Here is a 22749-nt window from a genome sequence, read left to right as displayed (position 1 = left end):
TCTTTGAGATGGCCAGTTGTGAGACCAAGAATTGGGAGATCAATAAGAAGCGATCGGCTTCCTAGAATCAAATGTGACCAAATTGGTGCACACAGTTGACCAGTTTGTCCTGGAAGCCCAAAGCAGTTGCTAAAGAGGTTCTATTTAAGTACTGGCAGTTGGTTGTTTCTTTTTTTAAATATATGAAGTGTTATGGTAAAATGTGATTAGTATCACTTATGTGGTGAACAGAGACTTTGTGTATATCTGAAATATCTGCAGGATTTAAACACTGGAGGTGAAAAATAGGAGAAAAAAATGTGATAATATACTTTACACAGAACTGTGCTACAACAAGTCATTTAATGAGACTGTAAACCAGGGGTGGAGTCAACAGAGTTTCATATCAATGCACCTTGAATTTAACGTTAACCAGTTTTGCGACATGATTTGAAACAGAGTTGACTCCAACCTTGAAATGATGACACTGAAAATCTACAGAGAACACAACAGATATGGCAAACAATGACAAGTTTATTGTTGAGTGGAAACACTGTAAAAAAAAAACAAAAAAAAAAAACTTTTTTCTCTGCTATAATGAGTTCAGAATGCTCAAGTCATTAAGCCGGTTAAAGCCATAATCGCGTGTGAGTAAAATCATCACAGCTGTCTGTAGCACCGCAAAAAGCACATTCATTTGTGTGGCTGGAAAAGAAAAAAAAGGCAAATTTTTTAAAATGTTTTTCTTCTTCCCTGACACTGCAGCGGCTATGACATGGTTCCTCTGCTGCTGCAGCAAACAATCCAACTCTGATCTAACAGGAAACTGATGAGCCGTGGCTGTTGCTGCGTTACACGTTCCAGATTGTGGCTTTAACCAAACAATAGCCTTAAAACATTCTTTTTTTTCATCTTTTTAACTTTAGCGTTGCTTTGAGAATTGAAAACAAAAATAATCCTGATTTCTTAACATATACTTCACCCGACTGCAATTTTATAATTGCTTGATTCTGAAGCCTCACTTGAGCATTCTTTTAGTAACAGTAATATCAATGTAGCGATGTATTCTATTACTGTTTTTGGTTTGTTTTTCTTTTTTTTCCATTATGTTTTATAAACAGTAATGGCCTGAACTTATCATGTGTCAGAGAGTAGCAGAGCTCACCTCGAGTAAGACACAAACGAGCTGATGGTCAAGGCGACCAGATGGCGGTGACCCCAATCAGCGCTGCTATTCTTTGAACCGTGATGAAGTGAAACTGTGTTTTTGAAACAACAATGCCTAGAAAGTGGAAATAAACCGAGGTCCTACTAACAGAGAGAAATGACAATGGAGCATGCTGCAAGGAAATCCTCAGTGGAAGCTTGTGTTATATTCTTCTAGTGAATGACTCAGGAGCAAGAGAGGAAGTGAGAGAGAGAGAGTGAGCGAGAGAGAGAGAGAGAGAGAGAGAGAGAGAGAGAGAGAGAAAACTCTACCATAGGATCTCTCAGAGGCTTTCTTTATTTTATTGTCAAAAAAAATTAAAATGAGCACAATAAAAATAGCCTTCCTTTCACTGTCTCCTTTCCCTGGAGAAACCATACAAATGCCACAAGTGCCAGAAGTATCACAGGACTTTCATTTCGCATTTAAAAGATGTTTGATGGATTACATTTGCTGGGATAAACTTTTACTTGTATAGCCATAGATAATTCTGGTCTCATATGTTTGTGACAAGGTTGTGGACATTTTTGCTTTTATCTCAAGGCGGAGGCCAAAAAGAAACCGTTTGTGGTTCTCAGTGCTGAACATTTCAGGAGACATCTTTTTCCACAAAACGATACCAGTTACTCTGCAAAATACACAAAAGATCTTGTGGGAAGTTTTAAAATAGTTATACTCAAAAAAGCCGATGGTGAAACCTTTGGATCCTTTAACACAAATAAATAAATGTTCTTCAGCTTTAGGATATTTTATCTCTCAGATTTCTGCCTCCTTATATAGTGGAGGGAAATGACATTATTTGTGGTGCTACTGTAACCCATGTGTGCGTGTGTTACACCTGTTTTTGTCTGTGTTATGTTCTGTTTTGAAATAATGAGACGGGATCTCTGGTTCTTTAGTTTCAACCGAATGAAATACAGAAATACTGAAAACCATGAGTTGTGTGTGCTGGGCGCCTGCGAGGCCTGAATAACATAGTAATGTGATAAACTAAAAACATAAACTGGTCCATCACTGACTTGAATTAAACAATTAATCAGGCAAATAAATTCAAATTTGTAACCTGGATCGTTAAAAACTTTAGTGAAATCAAATCTCTGCAGGATTCACACAGGAAGAATAGAACAGCATACAGCAGTTTGGTCTTATTCAAATTGCAAGTAATGGATTTAACAACTTTTATCATCAGAGTGCCACTGCATGGTAACCTCCAGCCTTATTGGAAAACACTGTGACCGGAGAACATCAGCACAGACTCAAACCACACAGGCAGGAGATTAAAATCCAAAATAAATTATTTAACAGAAAAACGGGTGTTTGGGGGAAATTCATAAACTTGCATCACATCAGCTGCTACAGTAATAACAGCCTGACCTTTGAAGAAGTAGGGCGCACACAGAAATGCTAAGAACTAAGGTATGTATTCAGAGACTGCATTTAAAAGATGGATGAGGCCCCTGTGATGACGTCCCAGTGTTTCTGAAGTCCTGTCTTTGATTTCTGCTTTGCGGCTGGTCATTTCTGTCTTTTGGAATCCAGAAGTGACCATATTTACAAAAATGGGTAGAGTCCCAAGTTTTCAGCTAATGCTAACAAGCTTGGTTAGCAAGACGCACTCACAGCTAGCCTATAGATACTAGCTAGTATCAGACTAAGAAAATACCAGGACTTCACTCACTAAGACTGGAGGACATTCCTCTTGAGTACAGGTGCTAGCAAGTCATTTTATTGTTACGTATTTGCATTAAAAATAGCCTAAAACATACATGAGTAATAAGGCTCAGAGACGAGAATTAGCTGTTGTTGACATCTTGGTTTTGAAAAATCCAACGGGATAAGGAGCAGTGTTGCCAACTCCTCAGTAAGGAAAATCGCTATTGGTTGTCCTAAAAGTCACTAGAAGTCGCTAAAGATGTCATCGCCTAATTTGCATAATTGGTCATGCTAATCTAATTGTAACCTATGTTGTTGGAGAGAGAAATAACATCGTAGAAGAGACATAAAGTGAGTAAAAACGTCCTAAATGCATTTAGAGTTTATTTAGAACTACAAATTCAATTTCTTTTAGCAATTATTGTTTTTTTTTAATGTCACAATTCCAACCTTGCTCCTTTACCCGGGCTTGGACCGGCAAAAGTGACCCGAAATAGGCACTCTGGTGGAGTTACTTTGTGTGTGTGTGTTTATAAGTAGTTTTAAACCTTGTGATCCACAAAACAGCAAAAGAGTAAAAGAAGAACTGACTGCGTTACAGCACCCGCTGCTTGTTGAGAGTAAAAGCAATACGCGCTTTCACGTCTTTTTTTAGCGACTTTTTTTTTTAGAAAAAAAGTCGCTAAGGGGTCTGAAAACTCACTAAATATAGCAACAAAGTCGCTAAGTTGGCAACACTTATAAGGAGGGGTGGGTCTGACTGTGAAACTGCTTGGTCAAGCCATTAGCCAATAAGCAAACCACAGATAATCCACCATTTTCTTTTAACATAACCAATATTTACAAAAAAGTTGTATTTACAAAAATGTTTTATTCAATATGATCAAAACTGGTGACTCGAACTCGAAAGAGTTTATAGAAGTCAAGACAGAAAACAATTCCAATAGAGTTCTATGATAATTAAGTGAAGTTTAAAATAAATATAAACTGCGAAGAATCACAGTATAATATGATTTTAAAAAAATTAAGTGAAATTGACTGCAAAACAAATAAAATTAAATCAGAGAATATTTTAAAAACAGTTACTGTTGGTAAAAGTCTTTATATAAACTCAGGTTAAACAAACTTTTTAAATGTTTTTTAAAGTCCACAGAGTCAGCTAGATGTTGTGGGAGATGTTCCAAAATCTTGGTGCCACAGACCTAAAGGCTCTGTTCCCCCCTTTTCTTCAACCTTATATGATGAACAACTAGCAAATTCTGAGCTTGTAAACAAAGACTGTGAGCAGAAGTGTGTTTAGTGGCAAGCTGGAATACATAGTGTGCAGGAAGTTTGTTTAATTGTCTGTATGTGAGGGAAAAAATGCAGAAAGAAAATAATAATGGACCCAGGAATGAACCCTGCAGAACCCCACAGTAATGTTAAAGGAGAACTGGCGCACCCTAACAATCACAGTAATAGAAATCACAGCTATCACCATCTGGTGGCTTCCAGATACATATTTTATGCTGTCTGTTGCTTAAATAATGGTTAGCAAATAGAATATTCATTATGGTCACCACCTGCGTTTCTTTTGTTAGCATCCAAACATGTACTAATTAAAACTTAGCATAAAGAGCAGGTGAAGCTCATGGATAAGACATTGATTTGAATTTGAAATCTAACTCACCAAAATCACCAGGATCCTACCTCTGGGGGTAAAGATAATGCATCTCATGGTTAAGTATGGAAATGGGCAAACCTCAGCACAAAGAGCCACGATCATGCCAGCATCACAGAGGGTCTGTGAAGAAATTAGTTACTTTATTATTTTGAAAAGTTAAACTGGGACCATTTTATAATACAAAACAACCAATAAACCTGTAGCCACCCTCACTGTGTAGGCAGAAATCTGAGAGACAAATACAGCATCTCAAACCGATAAACAAAGCTAAACGATCTTTATAGCTAGAAGCAAGCAACTGAGCACATTACAGGTGATTGAGGGTTACACCAACTGACACGTATTGATACAAAATAATTACATAGATACTTATTAATCCCAAAGGAAAGTTTAAAAAGCTGCTTTCAGCTGCTTCCTTATTCACAGCAGGTTGCTCTGAGATGTGATTTGGCAGATTTTTATACTCTTCCTGATGCAACCCTCAAAGGATTTGTGTCTCCTCCTTGGATTAAATCAGGGATCTTTCATTTGTTAGGTGAATGCGTAAACACTATGGAGCCACTACTTAGGTACTTGAACAGTGTCCTGCCATCTGATATGTAGTTAAGACTGGCTGACAAATCATACAGAGGTATTTATATTTAGTTTTGATCTAGAGCCTGAGGCCATTTTGTAAAAAATCATGGAGACATCACAGTAATGAAAACTGGTTAATCTCTGACTAACTGATGCTTGTAAAAAGTTTTTGTCTTGTACTTAAATATATTACTATTAAATAAACTGCATAACATATGTAAAATAAAATAAATCAGTTTTGACAAACCTACACACCACTTGAAGGTGAACATTTCCCCTTAAGAAAACGTGGATGGATATGGATACTGACAAATCTACAACGCCCTCGATAAAGATCGCACTTTGGATTGACAGCACGGTTGGGATGGGATGCTCACTTTGCTCGATTTTAATTTGACAGATAGCAGTTGAATGGACCAAATGAACCTGTCTAATGAAAACTTTATTGACAGTAAGTATTTCTGCACAGTATGTGTCAAAACATATTTTGAAATTTTGTGTTTTATATGCTGACAAATATGCAGCATTAAAAGCAACTTTGACAGATTTAAGAAAACTAGACATTCTCCTTCTTTGTGCAGGGAACAATCGGCGTTTGTGCATACGGCGCTGCTGACGTATCCCACTTCTCGGGCTGTTTTGTGCAAAACAAAACAACAAAAAATAATTTGATGTGGCTGGAGATTGAACTGCCAGCAGCTTAAATAATAGTGCAAAATCTGGGCTACCTGTACATACACAAGGGAATTTTAACTTTCTCAAACAACACAGGAAATTTTCCACATAGTTATGCGATACAATTTTCTCTCAGAGGCTTTGCTGTGCGTGAAGCAGGTGAGTGCACTGATAACAGACATCAATGCAATACAAGGCAGACGTTTTAATGCTGTGCAATGATGGGGCTACAAGAGAAATTCTAAATCAGTTCTTTTACAAATGCTGGTCGTTTTACATCACATGGACGGTTATGTCACATTCGGTGATTGTAAGTGACGACTGTACTCCACTACTTCACTGCTTTTCATGTATTTATTTATTTCTTTTATACAAGGTGAATTTACTGGTACCGTTAAAAGTATTCAAGCTGTGAAAGCAGGAGGAGCTCTGTCACATCTGAGGAAAGCACTTGAGCGACAGCACCTGAGCTGGTCTGCAGAACGCACACTCTGAACACAAATCCTGGTTACAGACCAGGTTATTGAAAGGGAATGTGTTTTTAACCATTATTATGGCAGGTAAGGGCTAATAACAAGACAAGATCAAGTTCAAGTTTGCAAAGTGTAGGGACTTAAAGTGGCTCCGAGCTGTGAGGGGAAACAGCTGTGCTCGTTTCCAGTCTAGCCCCTTCAACTTGGTGTGCTGTTGTGGAGGGTCTCTTAGTTGAGGGGTACGGCACGGATACATTGGCAAGCTTTGGAAAATCCTTGCTCTTCTACAGAACCAGAAAGTAACTTAAAATCAGCATCCATGCCGATTTACACTGTTATAACGTGGATGTATTTCAATCAAAAATGTGTCTTCTGTTCTGCATTCAGTTGTTTCTTCCTTTTTCTCTTCTGTCATTAGCTTTTATAACGCCAATAAAAAAAGAATACAATAATAAAGTACATAAATAGCTACAATCACAGAGAGTATAAAAGATGGCTGTGATGATGTCACCGGCTGGTTTCTGAAGTCCTGTTTTGAAGCCTCGAGGTGAGCGTCTCCGACATTGCTACTTCGTATGCAACATACTGGATGTGACAAGAAGGGATGGGTCTCACCTTGAAACTGTGATCAGCTAATGACTTCTTACTGACACGGTTGTGTTATGTGTTTGACAACATGTATTCCAGTATATTGTTTTTATAGTTACTTACAATGACTGCAGCAAGATGACATTTTATAGAGTCTGCCTTCAAATACAAGAAACTGCCATATATGTAAACTTAGCACAAGAAGTAAGGACGTTTGTGTTTTTGGTCGATTACCTCGTTGTTGTAACAATGCTTCTTGGCAATAAATCTTGTACCATTGGAAAGCCTGTTTATTTTCCCATAAATGGTAAAAAAAATGTAAGCAAAATGCATTTGTGGGTTGAGCTACAGAGTGGAGTATGTGGGTATTGATTTTACTTGGTCACACACTGCTGTCCCATTCTTCAACGCACATTTGTCGCATCACCCATTGTGGTTGTGTTAATCACTGTGGCACAAACAGCATGTCCAAGCTGATCCCACAAGTGTTCAGTGGGGTTGAGGTCACTCCGTTCCGTCCTCTCCAATCCCAAATTCTGGAGGTAGTCTCTGATAAACCCCACCCTGTTGAGACAGGTTTTTCTCATTTTAGAGGACAGAGTTGAGTCTCAGACTGTGGAGATGTGGTATGGCCACTGGTTGCAGAATCTCATCTTGATATGTATCTGCATTGAGATTGCCTCCAGTAAAGACGAGCCCTATTTTTCCAGGGAGATGCTGCCACACACTGTTACATTGCCTCCACTGAGATCTGTTATTCTATCAGTGCTGCAATCAGCATAGCCTTCTCTCGGTCTTCTCCACATTTTGACACCATGAGCAGAATCTAAACTCATCACTGAACATAAAGTTCCTCCACAGGTTCAGGTTCCAGTGCACATGTTGGTGACACCAGTGTAAACGGGCTTGACTGTCATCCCTGTGATACCAGAGATTGGCTGTGTGCAGTCGGGCTGGGTAGAGAGCGATCAGCCATATCATCCTACAAACCTTGAATGCAAATCGTTTCCTTAGTGCTGACAGGATGAGGAAACAGTCTTCTTGTGGTGTTGGTTCTTGGGTAGTCCAATTTGTGGCCTGTCTCGGCTCCCCCATTATAGGGAATTTGCTTTTCAATGTGGAGATGGTACCAGGGCTTCTTTCAAATAACACTGCAAACTGAACACCAGCTTGAAGTTTCCCTGTGGCATGAGCCCTATTCAGATCAGTCAAACGTGGCATGCTTGGAGCAGACACCAACTGGGTGCTGTAGCAGGCCTCATGTTCTCAGGCATGTGATCAGGCACCTGAGTGTCAGGACCTGGGGCACCAGAAGCTCGAACCAAGAGTCACTAGTGGAATAAGCTGTTTGGCACTGGCAGAGAAGATTTGATGAGTTTTTCATTTGATGAGTGCAGCTCAGATACTCAACTCTGCTGCTCAACTCAGAAATACATTTTCCTTAGAAATATGTTACAGTTTAACCTCCTAAGATCCGAACCCTTCCACAGCATGCATTTTTAATTTCTCTCTTTTTACCTAATTTTTGTTTCTAAGAAAAATGAGAGCCACTCATGAGGATATTCATTTAAAATTTCAATAGAACAGTAGCAGTATAATGTCCTCGTAAGTGGATATCAGGCCCTTGTAGAGCAAAATTGAGTATTTTGGTCTAAATAACCCAAAATGTGATGTCCTCATGTGGACGCCAGGTCCTGTGAGGTTAAGGGTAGATAGACAGGTTTTCCACTTGTTTTAGATTTATTGCTAAAGAAAAAAAATATATTGTTGCAACAAAGAGATAATAAAGCAAGCAAAAATTATCGTACTTTTTTTGCTCAGTTTACATTAACGGAAGCCATTATTTTAATTTTTTATTTAATTTTATTACTAAAGTAGTCATTCTGAAATAACCAGCTGGAACTCATATTTGTAGGTGTGATGAGGTTTCTCTCTCTGGGCAGAAAACAGATGCTGCACTTGCAGGAGGTGTGGTTAGTAAGCCGTTAGCCCACTTACCGCTTAACTAATATTAGATAATGTAGTGAACCCTTCACTTGTACAATCAAAAGGACAAGAGCAGAGAGTTTGGGGACTTAACAATTGAGATTTAGTAATTTAGTGAGCTTTACAGGTGCTAGTAGGCAGGCTCTTTTTTTAAACTGTTCCTCCTGCTATAAAGAGTGACAAACACCTAATTTGAAGTGTGTATAGCTAAGCTAATCACCTCCCAACTCCAGCTCAGTACTTCAAAGGCACCCTGTAGAGCGATGTTTACCTTCAGTGTTCCTCACTAAAAATGAACCACATGGATCCTTGCAGTCTAACAAACATGATGAAAGAGCTTTCTTGCTCATTCAACATTAGCACTATTTAAATCTTTAAATATCCACCTGTTTACAGCAGTATTTTACTTCCCAGTAGTTTTTTTTTCTTCATCACTAAACGGCGTGTTACTTTACCAACTCTCAATCAGCAAGCTAGCACAAAATGACGCGTTCCATTCGCCTCAGAGGTCCAATGTTGCATGTCAGTAACTTAAGCGCATGGACTGCAGTATGTTCATACGGTGGCCCTCAAAGGTCAAACGCACTGCAAGTTAAGAAAACATCAGCGTCTACTTCTGTTGCATTTCATTCAAACTCGATTGTGTTTTGTGTGCTTTTGCAGCATTTTTCTATTTGCTGGTGTTTTCTGAAGTTGCAGTGTGTTTGACCCCTCAGGGCCACCGTAGACAATATGGCTTCTGTATATGCCTTGTTTAGTAACTCACAAAATCCACAAAGGTATCTGTACAGATTACAAGTTTTACAGTTTTGCTTTTTTTTTTTAGTTTTTGCATTCACTGCCATTTTCCAAAAGTCAATTTCCATACACAAGCTCAAAAATAACTCGACATTTGACTGACATGCAGTTTCACAGCCAGGTGAGGCCTCTTTGATTATTTTGATAAAAGTTCTGGAGTTGAAGCTCTGAACTCACTGCACCTGGTCATTTACTGGAACAGATGACACAAAGATGAACTTATGTGACAGGAAGATGGGAAGACTCGGCCACCTGATCTGAACTCAACAGAGCATGCTCACAGAGGTTGGTTACAGTAAAGACCTGCCAGAGCATCTCAAGGGAGAGGACTAAAGGTTCTCAACTTCATATTTAAAGTTATGTTGGTTTGTCCGATTAATTTTGAGCCTCTAAAAATGGAGGACCATGCATAAAAATGGCTGTAATTTCTAAGCAGCTCATGGAAAATTTCTGTAAAACTTATTGAATTAAAGCTGACGTCTGCACTATGACTATGATTGTGCATTTACATTTAGGCAAAATGACAAAAAATAATAATAAAGAACATCATCTCAAAACAAGACAGGGACATGTAATTTTTTCACTTTGAAACACGATATTGAGCTCCCTATTTTCAGGTCTCATGTTGTCATTTTTGTGCAGACTTTCAGTATGCATGTTTTAATGGTGAAGAAGAATTAAGTGCACATATAGTTAATGACTAAACCGCCACTAAGCCTGTACCGGGAGCTTATCGCTGCAGGTGAAAAAGCTCTTTGGATTCATAGCAGTGGTGTAATTCACGTTCAGGAGCACAATACTGTTCTATCCTGAAATGACTGTCTGGAAATTGTGACTTCAGTACATCACCAGCAAGGTTCATTACTCCTTATCTTTAAACTGCAGTGGTACAATTGGCTTAGGGGCTCGACAGTGGGCGGCTTCTATCAAGACAGTGAGAAGGGAACCTGCTCTGGCAGAGCCTTTTCATTATCCTTCCATCTCCCATCTCTCCTGTGTGATTTTTACCGAGGGCAGGTGAGTGTGGTATGTCTCTGTGCTTACATCATCTGCCTCCCCAGCCTCATTTCCCTCCCTTTGTGACATCTCAGATCTCTTGCTCACTCTCAAACTCCCAGAGACAGATGTACTCTGTAGTTGCAGATTTTTTTTCTGCGAATCGGAACACCCGGGGAGGGTAAAACACACTTTTTTGTGCCAGGTCATTAAACGATTTTAATTTGGAGCTCTTGGAGATTTAACTTTATTGCTGAACTTTTAAAATTTGCACATGATATTTACAGAAATGCACAAAAACGCACCCGTAGATATGGGGGTGGTTCATTAAAGAGCACTCCCGGCCAGGAGAATGAAAGATTTTGCTCCTGTACCCGGTGGGCCAGTTGAAAAGGGCAGCCAAACAACTCCTGGTATTACTGCTGCTGCACAGTGGAAAGGAACCTACATTAAGTGTAGTTTTGAAGCGCTGTGCTTGAGAGCTGCCCTTTCTAGATGTGGTATTATCAAAGCAGTCTGACGCAGAGCAGAGAAGCCTCCAGCTTGACCCGGCATCAGAGTTTGGAACACAAGTAGTTGTCAGGCTTGTCACAGCCAACACTGCAGTGACCAAAATAACCGTCTTTCTATGTGTCTGTGTGTGTGCGCACGCGCCGCCTGTCTCCCCCATCACTCTATGCCTGCCCAAGTAACAAAAGGAACCCTCCCCAGGCACAAACAATAACCACCCTCCTTCATTCTCCACATTGGCATTTACAGTGACGCCTCCGGCAGGGATGGAGGGTGGCAGAGATATGAGGACAGGAAGAGAAGGGGGGGGGAAGAAAAACAGAAAGGGGAAGGAAATGGAATTAAGAATAAGGGGCTAAAGAAGATAAAAGAGCGAAGAAAGAAGGAGTTCTTCGCTCATTTTCGGTTTTGATTTCTCACAGAGCCCCGGGGGTTGTCTTTGTGAAATAACCTTCTTTTAAAAATGACAATTAGACTCGCTGTCTCTCTCAAAGATCACGGCCTAATGTGGGCCAGCCTGTAGAAGGAGGCGGCTTGATAGAGCATGATGATAAGGGCAATAATGAGAAACATTCTCACCACTGTATTAATACATATTAAAATCAACCCGCTAAAGGGAGGGCCCCACTTCTTACTTCAATACACAGGCAGCCACACATAGAGGCCAAGCAGCATTAATAATGTACAGTCTAACTAAGAGAACACTGTGGAAAGGTCGAGGCTGGCTGAGAGGCAAACAACATGACTTGGGAGTTATTAGGTCAGTGGTTACGCTGTTATCTTCTGTTTGACAGGAGGTATATATCCAACCTGGTGCTGGTTAAATATCTTATGAGGCCAATCATTCATGAGATAAACATCTCAGCAGTTTTAGAGAAAGAAGTTCCTATAGTTAAGTGATAGTGGGGAGTGTCAGTGGAGTTGCTGGCATTACAAGTGAGCTTTATTTAGCTTGTTTTGCTTGGATAGCACGCTGCATGCACAGACTGTACAGCTGCAATGTACAGACACACATCTACTATCTTACATACAAACAAAGGTCTAGAATTTCACCTACCAAAACTAAAGCTGAAGACTGCTCGCGTGGCCTCTACCTCACAGGAACACGCTATTTATCAGGTGATTCCATGAAAAATGAATCAAATTAATGCTGTCAAGATAGTCAACAGTTCCAAGAGGTTAAATGACTTGACAGAGGTGTGAAGTAAAAAGTACAAATAAAATACTTCGTTACTGTACTTAAGTACAATTTTCTGTGCTTTACTCCCTACATTTTTAAACAAATACCTTTAGTTTTTACTCCCTACATCTTCAAAACAGGCTTGTTACTTTTGGTTTAATGCATTAGAGGGGAGTTATTATTTCACATCACTGACAGCCTCCAAACATCAAACCGATGCCTAAACAGTAACACATGAAAGACAGTCCTGTTCATGTCAAAAAAGATGAAAGATGCGGAACTATGTGCCACAGTCATGGATGGGTGGGGGAGGACGGGGAGGGGGGGGGGGCACACCTTAATGACTGCAGGTGTCCATGAGTTGCGGTACTTCTAGCTAGCAAAGAAGAGCGAGCATAAAGGTGTGACATGTTGTAGCACAAATGCAGTGTTTCCATTAGCTCAACAAACATCAGCAAACACACAAACTCCAAAGACTTTTTTTCTTTCTTACTCTGAGTGCATTTCAGAGCCGGTATTTTTTCACTTTTACTTGAGTAAAGAAGATGAATCAGAGCTGAAGTATTTTTTAGCACTATGATCTGTACTTCTACTTAAATACAGAAAGTCTGTAGTTTTGCCACCTCTGGAATTAGAAGACAGATCACCTACGAGCCATAGGTGATCTGGGTCAGCACAACTCTCAATCAAAGCGACCAGACAGCTGCAAATAAATCCAGCCGGTATCCAAATAGATGAGCTATTAAATGAAAAGCAGCTACAGGACTGTTAAGAAAGAGAAACGATCACCAGAGCCCAAAACTGGTTGTTATACCAGGCCATAAACATGCTTTTAATTATCTAAAGTTGGTCATTTTTAACAGTAAATGGGATTGACTCACTTTTGGAGCCGGCCAGTAGAGGAACTGCAGTTTTACACGCTTTAACTTTTTTTTTTGGCCTGTGCGTTGCCACTTGGCACACACAAACTACTATACTGAGTGTCAAGAGCGAGTATATTTGGAGAAATTTGGGGTTAAATCCAATAAATACAAAATAAATAAATAATTTAACAAAAATAATTAATTAAAAATCAAATCATAGAACCACAAAGAAAATGAGTTTGGATTAAAAACCCAAAGAATTAGCAGATAAGCAGAGGACAAACAAAGTTTGGCGGATATTTGGTTTCTTAGACTTCTTCAGACTCTCTCACCTTTCTAAATTACCACACAAGGTGACAGCGAATCAGCTCAAAATACACGAACACGCACCAGCACGTGTTCCCGCACATACACAGACTGAAGGGAGCTAAGACGAGAGATCGAGGCAGTGCATATTAAAAGTACTCTAATTAGCCAAACTGTCACTCTCATTCTCTGGCAGCCACACTGGACTGTGCCTGGCGACTTGCCTGCCTGCACATTTCCACTGGCCCTCTCAACTATATATTATATACTGTATGGGTCTGAGGATTAGTGGATGTTTAGACTTTAGGCAGAGCAACTGCTCCAAACTACAGAAATTAATCGAGAGAAATGTAAATGTAAATGAATCTGCTCTGTGGAAGTTCATAATGTATGCCCCCTGACAGCTCCTGCAAATAGGCTCTCTTGATCTGGCATCAGTACTGAGTGTATATCAGTCTAGACCAACTGTTATGCCAGAGGATGATCACCAACTTGCCCGTAGTAACGATGGAAAATATCAGAAATTTCAAATGAGTGGGCCAGCTTTTACTAAGAACTTTACTGATACATTTCTAAAGCACACACCTTCATGGCTTTTAGCTCAGAATCTTGTTACTTGTTACTGTACCTGTTCAACTGCTCGCTAAGGCAAATATCTAATTAACCAGTTAAACTCAGAGCACATAACCATGGACTTTGACGTGGTCAAGACGACCTGCTGAAGTTCAAACTGGACATCAGAATGGGAAAGAAAGGCGATTCAATTACTGATTACTGGACCTGAGTATTGTTGCTCCTCATGCAACCTTCATGACCACAGTGTAGCCATCCTCTCATGGCCGCTTCCAGCACAAATGACGTCAAAATTCGATACTTGAACACGACGATGAGTTCAATGCCCTCCACAGCCACCAGATCCCGGTCCAGCACCTTTGGAATGTGCTGGAATGGGAGATTCTTGTCATGGATCCATCTGCAGCAACTGTGTGATGCTGTCATGTAAATATGGATTAAAATCTCTGAGGAATGTTTCCAGCATCTCATTGAATCTGTAGCATGAAGAATTAAGGCAGTTCTCGAGGAAATAAAGGATGCCCAACCTAGCACTAGTACAAAGATGCAGTTCTGCTGAGTGTATTAAAACTATACACTGCAGTTACAATTTTACTACCAATCTTTCAGAGAGATTTTCCACCATGAGAGCCACTGATACCATACCACGCCAGGGAAGCATGAAAATCAATTTGGAAAAGCTTGAAATGTTGTCCAGTTTGGTAATCCATCACTGAGAGCATTTCCTTAGCGTAAGGTTTTGTCAGAGTTATGTTATTGTCATGAGGAAGGGGGCACAGAGAGCCGTGTTTTCTGTTGGTGTTTCTGTCACCCACTGACATTTTAGCATTTCAGAGTCAGAACAGCAACTTGGCTCATACAAGCGATGACATTATGCTTTTCAAACCATCTGTGCTTGCTTGTTGTCCTTTTCCATATATATATATATATATATATATATATATATATATATATATGGGGTTAAGAGCAGCAGAACGAACGTTGAAAACAGGCAGCCAAAGAGAGCAAAATTATTAGGACTTTTGTAGGAAACATAAAGAGGGATGAAAGTGGGCTGGAATAATCTGAAACAGCGTTCCAGCACCTTCTGTTAATGAACAATTAAATCTGATAGGTAGGTTATTGCATATTACTGTCAAATGAGTTCATTTTTCATGTGCTGCAGCGCGGCGTCACTTCCAGTGACAGCATGGAGATACTTGCATGGTAATAAGAAAATAATGACATCCAAGGACTCGCTTTTACCATCGACACATCCTTAATGCTCAATGCTGTGATGCGTTCATGGTGCAGATATAAAATTGTGGTTGCAGTCAGAAACTACCAATACTGTTAGATGCAGGTGGCGAACACGTACGGCTTCTGCACAGTAATTTGGAACGGTACAGAGCAGACATGGTGGTATTGGTCAGTGTTTCTGATCCGGTCATCAAATTATAACTTTAAAAATGGTTTTAAAGTGCAAAGGAGCTGAAAACTAGCAGTTCGAGTAACATCTACTTATATTTTGTTGAATTCAGGTGGCTAAATCAATAAAGAGCAGAGTAGCAGCCCAGGTTCGCTGATCACACCCTAACAGATGGCGTGACAATGTGAAGTATTTCTACACTGGTTGAACAGGTACCTGGTTTTAAGGTTTCCCCAAATCCCAATTTAACCTCTGAATATAACCTCATATATTATATAAACACATTACATTAAGTTATAAATAAAAGCCTTTATGGTGGAGCTTCTCAAATAAATGGGAATGAACTGAACAGAAGTTGCAGCTAGACAACTCCAGTAGGTTGTTAATGACATTTTTGACAATTTTTAAAACTCAAACAGCTACATCAACGCTACCGTGCACTGAGCAAATTCAATTAGGCAAATATGATATATTGTGGATAAATGTCTGGTGTTGTAACCTCATCATTAACAGATTAATCAGGTAGGGGCAGTTTGGGGGCTTCTAGAGGGGATGTGAAGTTGGAAGGGTACTGGGAATAAAGAAGGACAAACGCACAAGAGCGTTCTCTCATGTCTGTGTAAACTCACAGAGGGATGCTGGAAAATAAAAGCTGTCTCAAACACAGGAAAGCAATGTTTGGGAACTTGTCAGCATGCAGCAAAGTAGGAAACATTTAATGAGATGAATCATTTCTCGTTATGAATCTGAGGATAAGACATAACTGGAGAGTTGAGAAAGAACATCAATTTGTTTGACCAGCTTGTGATTCAATTTTCAGACTTCTGATTAGAATAAATTATACTCTCTCCTCTACATCACCTTACTTTTGTCTCATCAAAGGAGACAGAAGAAAAGAATCACAAGTCATTTCCACATTAAGGGCTGTAATTGTGGCGAAGCTTCACAAAGCAGATATTCCTTCACTAAAGTGTTCCTTGCCCTGAAAGTTTGGGAAAACCAGTGAAAACCAGTGCGTAAGGTGATGTTTGAAAGATCATTTCTGTTAAATGAAAATTCAGCTAAATCAGTTTTAGTCATGACCATGTAATTTTGAACATGATACAGTCTCTTCAGTTGTATGTCTATCTGTCAAAAGGCTGAATTGTCAGCTGCTGAGATCTAATGTTAAGGCAATGTTGATATGTTAACAGCCAGATAATCAGGAAAACTGCTTTACATGCAGCAAATACACTCACCAGAAATTTTATCAGAGTACACCTGTTTAATCGCCCAATTATATGGCAGTAGCCCAGCACATTTAGGCTGAAGACATGGTCAAGGTGAGCTCAGAGATGGGGAAGACACCTGACTCAAGTGACTTCCAGCGTGGAGTGAAAATATTTGTGAAAGACAAGAGTAACTTAAATAACCACTCGGATCAACCAAGATATGGAGAAGAGCATCTCTGCGCATAAAACACACTGAACTTTGAAGCAGGTGACCAACAGCAGAGGATCACACTCAGTGCCACTTCTGCCAGCTAAAAACAGGAAACTCAGGCTAAACATTGCTACATTTAGCCTGCCCATCCCTGAGCCTGGTTCTGCTGGAGGTTTCTTCCTGTTGAAAGGGAGTTTTTCCTTCCCACTGTTGCCAAATGCTTCCTCATAGGTTGCCATCTGATTGTTTTAAAAGGTTTTCTGTATTAACGTAAGGTCTCTAGCTTACAATATAAAGCTCCATGAGGCGAGTGATGTTGTGAACTGATGCCATGTTTAGGATACTGGTGGTGTAATGATGTAATGGTGTGGGGGATATTTTCCTGGCACACCTTGGACCCCTTAGCACCAACGGGAGCTTTACATCCTGGACAAATCTGCGGCTACTGTGTGATACTATCATGTCAATATGGAGTAAAATCCCTGAGGAATGTTTCTTTGTTGCATCACCAATCTGTATGCAGCACCAGCTGCAGTATTTCGATCAATAAACCCCCTGCCAGAGCTCTGCGATGATAATATAATAGCATCTTTAAAAACAGGGCTTAGAAAGTGCTTTGGCAACAGTGCAAAAGCGAAGTCCAGTGGAGTCCTGGCATTCATGTGGATTTTTCCTCAACACTTTCCACCCAATTAATCAGTGTTGCAGATGAGCTGAAACATCCCCAACACCCTGCAAATTCCACAAGTCTCCTGAAGGCTCAAAGAACGTGAGAGAGAACCCAAGAGAGATTCCAAATCATCCCAACTCCCCATATCTCAACTGGATTAAGCATCCAGAATACATCTGATTCATAGGGACCCCACAAGACAACCCACAGGACCCAGTGGATCTACTGCTAACATTTCAAAGCTGACAGGACACCAACAGAGATCCTGCATTCACGCCACAATGGGTAAGAAGAGCATAATAAACAATATAAGACAGGTGGTATTAATGTTGTGCTGTAGCTGTATAGTGCAGCTTGTGGAAAATCCCTTTATTTACACCAGCATCAAAGCATGTAACACAGCCCGTGTGTATTTTCTATCTTGGTGGGTCAATAATCTTGTTCAGGAGGTGAAGGATGAGAAATTCTTCATTGTCAAAGCAAAGCTTGGTGTTGATGAGCTACCTTTCAGTGTCACTGAGTTCTAGAGTTGTAATGTTAAGACAGCAACATGTTGTTTTGTGTAGATAATAGCTCACATCTCCACTCCTTTTCATTACTTACACCTTCCTAGTAGCAGGTTGGACCCCCTTTGTCAGGATGGATCCATGCTTTCGCGTTGTTTACACCAAATGCTGATGCTGCCATCAGAATGTCACAGCATAGATCGAGACGCATCAGGCCAGGCAACTTTTTTCAAACCGTCTGTTATCCAGTTTTGGTGAGTCCATGCAAATTGAAGCCTCAGTTTGTTCTTGGCTCACTGGAGTGACACCCGGTGTGATCTTCTGCTGCTCTAACACATCTTACTGTACTTCAAAGTTTGACGTGTTGCGCATTCAGAGACACTCTTCTGCATACCTTGGTTGAAATGAGTGGTTATTTTAGTTTCAGCTGCCTTATTACCTCGAAGGTCTAACATCAACAAAATACTATCACCCGGCAACCAGGGAACTGTTTCAAATTGGAGATTTTCTTCTTTCAGATCAGTCTTTGTAAACCCTTGGGATGGCTGTGTGAGAGAATCCCAGCAGATCAGCCCAACAAACCACGCCATGTTCACAGTCACTTAAATCACCTCTCTTCCTCATTCATATGCTCAGTTTGAACTTTAGCAAGTTGACTTGATCATGTTTACAAGCTGCTGCCATGTCTTAAAGAGCTAAGACCTATTTCAAGGGTAAGCTTAAATCATGCAACAGTACCCAATAAAGCCTTGTTTTGTCTTCCAGGTAGGCATTCCCATTACAATAATCTCAGCATTTATAATTTCAAAAGAAAATCTGGCACGCGCCTACTGCTGGCAGTAGGTCAGAGTTGAATTCTCTTTTACTTTCTCTGCTGAGGTTTTCTTTCGATTTTAAACGTTAAGCCTGTACGATAAACCTCACGCCTCCTGCTGTGTTGAACGTTCACGTTTGCGGGATCTCTAAATCCAAGTCGGTACCAAGAATTTCATTTCAGCTGGAAAAGGCACCGCATTACAATAACTGTAAAAGTTCAGCATCTGTTACGACCAGTTAAATATTGGACTGGGTTCCTTCACATAAAACAGTTACATAGCAAAGAGCTTTTTACTGCTGTTCTGGGGCACAATACTGTAAGAATACATGAATGCCCTCGCACACACACACACACACACACACACACACACACACACACACACACACACACACACACACACACACACACACACACACCTTATTCAGTGAATACAGTATCCTGCTGTTTCTACTCTAGGGGGGAACCCGAGGAGAAGAAGCTCAGATCTGAACTAAAGCATGACAGCTGCACTGTCTCTCTCTCTCTCTCTCTGCTGGGACTACAGTGAAGGAGAGAGCTGGAGACTGGAGGAAGCACTGGGAGAAAGACTCACTTCAGAGAAAATGATGCAGAGCTTCCTGTGCGAGTGGAAGCCGGCAGATGGAGAGTTTAGTGAGGAAGGTATAGACAGAGAGACAGAGAGAGGGAAGAGGGATGAGATGAAAGAACAAAGTGGCAGCTTCTTTCTCTCTCTCCTCTTTTACTGTCCCACAAGCCTCCCTCTAGTTTCCAGCTGAGACTCCCCTCTGTAGCGGGCATGTCTCTCCTCAGCGGGTCTCATCAATATTTCTCTGTGGTTTACAAAAAATAAAGCTGAAAAGATGAAGTTGAAGTACCACTCCTTTACTTTAAAAAAAAAAAAATAAAAGATAAATTAATCATGCACAAGAATTGCTTTTAAAGATTTAATGCTGCCTTGAGATGATTTCCGCTGCGTATTTTCTTTTAAAAATACACCTTTCAAACGGATTGTTTACTGTCTGATGAGGTTTGGCACGCCAGTGCAATCTGATGCACGGCGCACAGCTCAGCTATGGAATTTTTAACCTCACTCCACCATCTCATTTATAGTTAATGAGATATCAAGGGTTGTGCTAATTGTTTTTCGACTCTGAGATGATGGGCTGATGAAATAAAGATAAAGGAATGAATAAAAGAGCGTAGGGGAGCAGGAAGATGAAAGAGTGTGAGGGGGTTGTAGTTTAGCAGGTAGCGAAGGATTATAATAATAATGGAAATAATGTGGTCGATTGAGATGTTCACTGCTTTTGCTGTTTTTCTTTTATTCTGATGTAGGCTACACTTAAGGTTGTAGCGATGCACTAAGGATTAGGAAGCAATCATTCTTTTATTAGCTGTGTTTCAGGTAATTCTCTGTGGTAAACTAGAGCTAACCATGGTTCCAGCTGATTACAAGCAAACAAAACCTAAAAAAAAGGACAGTCTTAAACATATCTTCTCTTTTTTGCCTGGAGCAAAAAGCCATTGTTTAAGCACAACAACACTCTGAAGGCTACTAATGACATCGTGACTGAAAAAACAACAGAAATTAAAATTCAAAGACAGAAACGAAACTGTTCTTTGCCCACAGTGGCTGTGTCGGAGAAAAAAATATCCCTCCTATTTGATTCATTCAAACATACATGCAGAGTCAACAGGTGTGTGCCGGTGGCGTGCCCAGGAAAGCTGAAAAAGAGAGACCCATGTAAGGAAAACGGTGATTAGGGGAGTCTGAACACTTAGATTTGGACTAAAATTATCTGAAACTTTGGACAGGTTTCATATAAGTGTCCCCCAATGCAACAGTGGACCTACTGGGACAAACACAAGTTTTTGAAAAATGACAAGTTTGGTAGTTTTACTTCTGTGCACTACCGCAGTGCATTCCAAATCAATTGTATAGGATTGAAGTGCAGGCTTTCAGCTTTAATTCAAGGCATTTAATAAGTAACATTACTTTTTTGCATAGTCCCCCATTTCTATAGGCTCAAAGGGAATTGGACTTATAATTGAAAAACAGGCGAGGTGAAGCCTGCTCCCCATTATTTCAGACAAAAGATCTGTGAAGTCAATCAACTGAAAATGAGTTTTGTGCTTTTGCTTGATTTTATTGTGTAAATCTGTCCCACGAGGTTGAAATCTGGTGAATTAACACAGCTTATCTATGCCAAAGTATTTAAATAAGACTAAATGCATGTGGAGTCAACTTGATTTTTCTAATTGATTTTCTACACAAATCTATATTTTATTGTAACAAAATTCAAAGGTATTGTGTACTAAGTACAAAAATACAATGATAAAAGATCTGTCGGTGATTCCAAGTGCTGAACTTGTATTTGGTATCAAGATGAGACCCAAGGAGATGCCATCATTAGGCTGAAAAAGAACACACTGCAGGAGGCATGTTGCTGTCTACAACCAAGAGATGGCTTCAGGAACTGAAATCTGGAGTGTGCACAGTTCAGTCTTAGAAACACAAATACAAAATCGGAGGCAGAGACTCATCATCATCATCAGATCAAAAACAACTAGCGAAATTAAAAATACAATAAAATAATTAATAATACAATAAAATTAATAAGAAAGGTGTCCGTTTCCTACAGAGTTTAAAGCCAGGGAATAAAAATAGGTTTTCAATCTGGACTTAAAGACCTGCACTGATGACGCTTGTCTAATATGGAGGGGAAGGTCTACAGGACTCAAACAAGCAGCTACTGAAGCTGCAGTAAAGGCCTGACAGAGCATCTCAAGACAGGAAACAGCATTTGGTGATGAAGGTAATAGCAAAAAAGAAAAAGTCACTGTTCAAAAATGAACTAGAAATGGCAAGAGAACCATAACGTGCCAGACATTTTTCCTCTATTGCAAAATGGAAACGTACAGCGTGTAGGTTAACTCTCATTTAATAACCCCGTAGACTGTTCTACAGTAGCACTAGCAGGCTCTCTTTTTTCCTCACCTGTTTTATTTGTCAGCTAAGCCCAGAAATCCTTGTACTTTGGTTTGACAGATTCCTTCGGCATCCAGCACCATGTTATTGGGTTGTCGGACAGGAGCGCTGGCAGCAACTTTGACTCAGAGCAACTCCAGCCCTGGTGGGAGTTTGACTCCAGAAAGAGAGCCGTGCTTAGACGTAGTCTTAACTATATCCACTTGGTAATGCTCGGCCCTCTAAGCACACAACCTGCTGCTATAGTAATAAGGAGTTTGAACACCCCAAAATATAAATAAATAAAATAAATATTAAGTTAATACAGTGTCGTGCAAGAAGCAATACACCCGAGCTGTCCACTAGTACATATTCAGTGGCTACTACTCGTTACCTCTTTGGTTGAGCTTGCACATTTATAGACACTGTTCAGTAGAGACTAATTTACATGTAATCAGCATTCAGAAAGAAAAAAAACACACACAAAACAAAAACGTGTTTCTTCAATTATCCATGACAAAAAATGTGATCCAGGAAGTGCAGTTTGGGTAACAGTTCCATTAGTGTGAAGGCTTATTAAACACCAAAACACTTAAGAGTGCTTTATAATAACACAAGGATGGATCCCCCCCCTTCCTAACTCTGGAAAGGGGCAGAGCGGCTGTTGCTGCTCCACTGACATGCTGCTCACACTACACCTTCTGTGTAGCCAATCTGTCAATCTGGACATAGTCTGAGGCAAATTAGACCCATGGGTGCGAGCCCGGACACCAGTCATTCGGGTGCTAGCTCCAAATCCAAGTGTCTCCTAATGCCTGCGGTCTGGGTATTTATTAACGCAGTGACTCATTAAATCTCACTCGATCGACAGTCCAATGTGTTTTATTAACATTTTCATTTCAAATTTAAGACAAAAACAACAAAGGTACAGC

Source organism: Astatotilapia calliptera, chromosome 6 (genome assembly GCF_900246225.1).
Source record: "Astatotilapia calliptera chromosome 6, fAstCal1.2, whole genome shotgun sequence".
Lineage (NCBI taxonomy): Eukaryota > Metazoa > Chordata > Actinopteri > Cichliformes > Cichlidae > Astatotilapia > Astatotilapia calliptera.
The sequence above is the reverse complement of the archived record's forward strand: the minus strand, read 5'-3'. Positions refer to the sequence as shown.